Below are 7,760 nucleotides of genomic sequence, written 5' to 3'. Positions count from 1 at the left end.
AATCACCCAGTTACGTTGTGACGTTTGGTAGCACACAAAGTGTTCCTCCGGTAAACGGGAGTTGCATAATCTCATAGTCATAGGAACATATATAAGTCATGAAGAAAGCAATAGCAACATACTAAACGATCGGGTGCTAAGCTAACGGAATGGGTCAAGTCAATCACGTCATTCTCCTAATGAGGTGATCCCGTTAATCAAATGACAACTCATGTCTATGGCTAGGAAACATAACCATCTTTGATTAACGAGCTAGTCTGGTAGAGGCATACTAGTGACACTCTTTTTGTCTATGTATTCACACATGTATAATGTTTCCGGTTAATACAATTCTAGCATGAATAATAAACATTTATCATGATATAAGGAAATATATAATACTTTATTATTGCCTCTAGGGCATATTTCCTTCAGTCTCCCACTTGCACTAGAGTCAATAATCTAGATTACATAGTAATGATCCTCACACCCATGGAGTCTTGGTGCTGATCATGTTTTGCTCGTGGAAGAGGCTTAGTTAACGGGTCTGCAACATTCAGATCCGTATGTATCTTGCAAACTTCTATGTCTCCCACCTGGACTAAATCCCGGATGGAATTGAAGCGTCTTCTGATGTGCTTGGTTCTCTTGTGAAATCTGGATTCCTTTGCTAAGGCAATTGCACCAGTATTGTCACAAAAGATTTTCATTGGTCCCGATGTACTAGGTATGACACCTAGATCGGATATGAACTCCTTCATCCAGACTCCTTCATTTGCTGCTTCCGAAGCAGCTATGTATTCCGCTTCACATGTAGATCCCGCCACGACACTTTGCTTAGAACTGCACCAACTGACAGCTCCATCGTTCAATGTAAATACGTATCCGGTTTGCGATTTCGAATCGTCCGGATCAGTGTCAAAGCTTGCATCAACGTAACCCCTTACGATGAGCTCTTTGTCACCTCCATAAACGAGAAACATATCCTTAGTCCTTTTCAGGTATTTCAGGATGTTCTTGACCGATGTCCAGTGATCCACTCCTGGATTACTTTGGTACCTCCCTGCTAAACTTATAGCAAGGGACACATCAGGTCTGGTACACAGCATTGCATACATGATAGAGCCTATGGCTGAAGCATAGGGAACATCTTTCATCTTCTCTCTATCTTCTGCAGTGGTCGGGCATTGAGTCTTACTCAATCTCACACCTTGTAGTACAGGCAAGAACCCTTTCTTTGCTTGATCCATTTTGAACTTCTTCAAAACTTTCTCAAGGTATGTGCTTTGTGAAAGTCCAATTAAGCGTCTTGATCTATCTCTATAGATCTTAATGCCTAATATATATGCAGCTTCACCGAGGTCTTTCATTGAAAAACTCTTATTCAAGTATCCCTTTATGCTATCCAGAAATTCTATATCATTTCCAATCAGTAATATGTCATCCACATATAATATCAGAAATGCTATCGGGCTCCCACTCACTTTCTTGTAAATACAGGCTTCTCCAAAAGTCTGTATAAAACCAAATGCTTTGATCACACTATCAAAGCGTTTATTCCAACTCCGAGAGGCTTGCACCAGTCCATAAATGGATCGCTGGAGCTTGCATACTTTGTTAGCTCCCTTTGGATCGACAAAACCTTCTGGTTGCATCATATACAACTCTTCTTCCAGAAATCCATTCAGGAATGCAGTTTTGACATCCATTTGCCAAATTTCATAATCATAAAATGCGGCAATTGCTAACATGATTCGGACAGACTTAAGCATCGCTACGGGTGAGAAGGTCTCATCGTAGTCAATCCCTTGAACTTGTCGAAAACCTTTCGCAACAAGTCGAGCTTTATAGACAGTAACATTACCATCAGCGTCAGTCTTCTTCTTGAAGATCCATTTATTTTCAATGGCTTGCCGACCATCGGGCAAGTCAACCAAAGTCCATACTTTGTTCTCATACATGGATCCCATCTCGGATTTCATGGCTTCAAGCCATTTTGCTGAATCTGGGCTCACCATCGCTTCTTCATAGTTCGTAGGTTCATCATGGTCTAGTAACATGACCTCCAGAACAGGATTACCGTACCACTCTGGTGCGGATCTTGATCTAGTTGACCTACGAGGTTCAGTAATAACTTGATCTGAAGTTTCATGATCACTATCATTAACTTCCTCACTAATTGGTGTAGGAGTCGCAGAAACTGATTTCTGCGATGATCTACTTTCCAATAAGGGAGCAGGTACAGTTACCTCATCAAGTTCTACTTTCCTCCCACTCACATCTTTCGAGAGAAACTCCTTCTCTAGAAAGGATCCATTCCTAGCAACGAATATCTTGCCTTCGGATCTGTGATAGAAGGTATACCCAGCAGTCTCTTTTGGGTATCCTATGAAGACACATTTCTCCGATTTAGGTTCGAGCTTATCAGGTTGAAGTTTCTTCACATAAGCATCGCAACCCCAAACTTTAAGATACGACAACTTTGGTTTCTTGCCAAACCATAGTTCATAAGGCGTCGTCTCAACGGATTTCGATGGTGTCCTATTTAGAGTGAATGCAGCCGTCTCTAAAGCATAAACCCAAAACGATAGCGGTAAATCAGTAAGAGACATCATAGATCGCACCATATCTAATAAAGTACGATTACGACGTTCGGACACACCATTACGCTGTGGTGTTCCGGGTGGCGTGAGTTGCGAAACTATTCCGCATTGTTTCAAATGTAGACCAAACTCGTAACTCAAATATTCTCCTCCATGATCAGATCGTAGGAATTTTATTTTCTTGTTACGATGATTTTCAACTTCACTTTGAAATTCTTTGAACTTTTCAAATGTTTCAGACTTATGTTTCATTAAGTAGATATACCCATATCTGCTCAAATCATCTGTGAAGGTGAGAAAATAACGATATCCGCCACGAGCCTCAATGTTCATCGGACCACATACATCTGTATGTATGATTTCCAATAAATCTGTTGCTCTCTCCATAGTTCCGGAGAACGGTGTTTTAGTCATCTTGCCCATAAGGCACGGTTCGCAAGTACCAAGTGATTCATAATCAAGTGATTCCAAAAGTCCATCAGTATGGAGTTTCTTCATGCGCTTTACACTATGACCTAAACGGCAGTGCCACAAATAAGTTGCACTGTCATTATTAACTCTGCATCTTTTGGCTTCGACATTATGAATATGTGTATCACTACTATCGAGATTCATTAAAAATAGACCACTCTTCAAGGGTGCATGACCATAAAAGATATTATTCATATAAATAGAACAACCATTATTCTCTGATTTAAATGAATAACCGTCTCGCATTAAACAAGATCCAGATATAATGTTCATGCTCAACGCTGTCACCAAATAACAATTATTTAGGTCTAATACTAATCCCGAAGGTAGATGTAGAGGTAGCGTGCCGACGGCGATCACACCGACTTTGGAACCATTTCCCACGCGCATCGTCACCTCGTCCTTAGCCAATCTTCGCTCAATCCGTAGCCCCTGTTTCGAGTTGCAAATATTAGCAACATAACCAGTATCAAATACCCAGGTGCTACTGCGATCATTAGTAAGGTACACATCAATAACATGTATATCACATATACCTTTGTTAACCTTGCCATCCTTCTTATCCGCCAAATACTTGGGGCAGTTCCGCTTCCAGTGACCAGTTTGCTTGCAGTAGAAGCACTCAGTTTCAGGCTTAGGTCCAGACTTGGGTTTCTTCTCCTGAACGGCAACTTGCTTGCTGTTCTTCTTGAAGTTCCCCTTCTTCTTTCCTTTGCCCTTTTTCTTGAAACTAGTGGTTTTACTGACCATCAACACTTGATGCTCCTTTTTGATTTCTACCTCCGCTGCCTTTAGCATTGCGAAGAGCTCGGGAATTGTCTTATCCATCCCTTGCATGTTATAGTTCATCACGAAGCTCTTGTAGCTTGGTGGCAGTGATTGAAGAATTCTGTCAATGACGCAATCATCCGAAAGTTGAACTCCCAGTTGAATCAAGTGATTATTATACCCAGACATTTTGAGTATATGCTCACTGACAGAACTATTCTCTTCCATCTTGCAGCTATAGAACTTATTGGAGACTTCATATCTCTCAATCCGGGCATTTGCTTGAAATATTAACTTCAACTCCTGGAACATCTCATATGCTCCATGACGTTCAAAACGTCGTTGAAGACCTGGTTCTAAGCCGTAAAGCATGGCACACTAAACTATTGCGTAGTCATCAGCTTTGCTCTGCCAGACGTTCATAACTTATGGTGTTGCTTTTGCAGGAGGCCTGGCACCTAGCGGTGCTTCCAGGACGTAATTCTTCTGTGCAGCAATGAGGATAATCCTCAAGTTACGGACCCAGTCCGTGTAATTGCTACCATCATCTTTCAACTTTGCTTTCTCAAGGAACGCATTAAAATTCAACGGAACAACAGCATGGGCCATTTATCTACAATTGACATAGACAAGCAAGATACTACCAGGTACTAAGTTCATGATAAATTCAAGTTCAGTTAATCATATTACTTAAGAACTCCCACTTAGATAGATATCCCTCTCATCATCTAAGTGATTACGTGATCCAAAGCAACTAAACCATGTCCGATTAACACGTGAGATGGAGTAGTTTCAATGGTGAACATCACTATGTTGATCATATCTACTATATGATTCACGCTCGACCTTTCGGTCTCTGTGTTCCGAGGCCATATCTGTATATGCTAGGCTCGTCAAGTTTAACCTGAGTATTCCGCGTGTGCAACTGTTTTGCACGCGTTGTATTTGAACTTAGAGCCTATCACACTCGATTAACACATGGTGTCTCAGCACGAAGAACTTTTGCAACGGTGCATACTCAGGGAGAACACTTTTATCTTGAAATTTTATTGAGAGATCATCTTATAATGCTACCGTCAATCAAACAAGATAAAATGCATAAAGGATTAACATCACATGCAATCAATATAAGTGATATGATATGGCCATCATCATCTTGTGCTTGTGATCTCCATCTCCGAAGCACCATGCTCGTGATCTCCATCTCCGAAGCACCGTCATGATCACCATCGTCACCGGCGCGACACCTTGATCTCCATCGTAGTATCGTTGTCGTCTCGCCAACTTATTGCTTTTACGACTATCGCTACCGCTTAGTGATAAAGTAAAACTATTACATGGCGATTGCATCTCATACAATAAAGCGACAACCATATGGCTCCTGCCAGTTGCCAATAACTCGGTTACAAAACATGATCATCTCATACAACAAATTATATCACATCATGTCTTGACCATATCACATCACAACATGCCCTGCAAAAACAAGTTAGACGTCCTCTACTTTGTTGTTGCATGTTTTACGTGGCTGCTACGGGCTTAGCAAGAACCGTTCTTACCTACGCATCAAAACCACAACGATAGTTTGTCAAGTTGGTGTTGTTTTAACCTTCGCAAGGACAGCGCGTAGCCACACTCGGTTCAACTAAAGTGAGAGAGACAGACACCCGCCGGTCACCTTTAAGCAACGAGTGCTCGCAACAGTGAAACCAGTCTCGCGTAAGCGTACGCGTAATGTCGGTCCGGGCCGCTTCATCTCACAATACCGCTGAACCAAAGTATGACATGTTGGTAAGCACTATGACTTATATCGCCCACAACTCACTTGTGTTCTACTCGTGCATAGCATCAACGCATAAAACCAGGCTCTGATACCACTGTTGGGGAACGTAGTAATTTCAAAATTTTCCTACGCACATGCAAGATCATGGTGATGCATAGCAACGAGAGGGGAGAGTTTTGTCCACGTACCCTCGTAGACCGACAGCGGAAGCGTTATCACAACGCGGTTGATGTAGTCGTACGTCTTCACGATCCGACCGATCAAGTACCGAACGCACGGCACCTCCGAAGTTCTACACACGTTCAGCTCGATGACGTCCCTCGAACTCCGATCCAGCCGAGTGTTGAGGGAGAGTTTCGTCAGCACGACGGCGTGATAACGATGATGATGTTCCACCGACGCAGGGCTTCGCCTAAGCTCCGCAACAGTATTATCGAGGTGTAATATGGTGGAGGGGGGCACCGCACACGGCTAAAATATCGTATATCAAGTGTGTAGAGAGGTGCCCCCCTGCCCCCGTATATAAAGGAGCAAGGGGGAGGCCGGCTGCCCTAGGCGCGCCAAGGAGAGAGGGGGAGTCCTCCTCCTAGTAGGAGTAGGACTCCCCTTTCCTAGTCCTACTAGGAAAAGAAGGGGGGAAGGAAAGAGAGGGAGAGGGAGAGGGAAAGGGAAAGGGGGCTACGCCCCCTCTCCTAGTCCAACTAGGACTCCTCCTGGGAGGGGGCGCGCCACCTCCTGGCTGCTGCCCTCTCTCTCCCCTCAAGGCCCACCAAGGCCCAATACTTCCCCGGGGGGTTCCGGTAACCCTCCGGCACTCCGGTTTAATCCGAAACTTCCCCGGAACACTTCCGGTGTCCGAATATAGTCGTCCAATATATCAATCTTTATGTCTCGACCATTTCGAGGCTCCTCGTCATGTCTGTGATCACATCCAGGACTCCGAAAAACCTTCGGTACATCAAAACATATAAACTCATAATATAACTGTCATCATATCTTTAAGCGTGCGGACCCTTTGGGTTCGAGAACTATGTAGACATGACCGAGACACCTCTCCGGTCAATAACCAATAGCGGGACCTGGATGCCCATATTGGCTCCCACATATTCTACGAAGATCTTTATCGGTCAGACCGCATAACAACATACGTTGTTCCCTTTGTCATCGGTATGTTACTTGCCCGAGATTCGATCGTCGGTATCTCGATACCTAGTTCAATCTCGTTACCGGCAAGTCTCTTTACTCGTTCCGTAATACATCATCCCGCAACTAACTCATTAGTCACAATGCTTGCAAGGCTTATAGTGATGTGCATTACCGAGTGGGCCCAGACATACCTCTCCGACAATCGGAGTGACAAATCCTAATCTCGAAATACGCCAACCCAACAAGTACCTTTGGAGACACCTGTAGAGCACCTTTATAATCACCCAGTTACGTTGTGACGTTTGGTAGCACACAAAATGTTCCTCCGGTAAACGGGAGTTGCATAATCTCATAGTCATAGGAACATGTATAAGTCATGAAGAAAGCAATAGCAACATACTAAACGATCGGGTGCTAAGCTAACGGAATGGGTCAAGTCAATCATGTCATTCTCCTAATGAGGTGATCCCGTTAATCAAATGACAACTCATATATATGGCTAGGAAACATAACTATCTTTGATTAACGAGCTAGTCTGGTAGAGGCATACTAGTGACACTCTGTTTGTCTATGTATTCACACATGTATAATGTTTCCGGTTAATACAATTCTAGCATGAATAATAAACATTTACCATGATATAAGGAAATATATAATACTTTATTATTGCCTCTAGGGCATATTTCCTTCAACTGGGTGATTATAAAGATGCTGTAGAGGCGTTTCCGATGGTGTTTTTTGAGTTGGCATAGATCGAGATTAGGATTTGTCACTCCGTGTATCGGAGAGGTATCTCTAGGCCCTCTTGGTAATGCTCATCACTATAAGCCTTGCAAGCAATGTGACTAATTGAGTTAGTTACGGGATGACGTATTATGGAACGAGTAAAGAGACTTGCCGGTAACAAGATTGAACTAGGTATGATGATACCGGCGATCGAATCTCGGGCAAGTAACATACCGATGACAAAGGGAACAACGTATGTTGTTATGTGGTTTGACCGATAAAGA

The sequence above is a fragment of the Triticum aestivum genome, chromosome 6D (assembly GCF_018294505.1).
Source record: "Triticum aestivum cultivar Chinese Spring chromosome 6D, IWGSC CS RefSeq v2.1, whole genome shotgun sequence".
NCBI lineage: Eukaryota > Viridiplantae > Streptophyta > Magnoliopsida > Poales > Poaceae > Triticum > Triticum aestivum.
The sequence above is the reverse complement of the archived record's forward strand: the minus strand, read 5'-3'. Positions refer to the sequence as shown.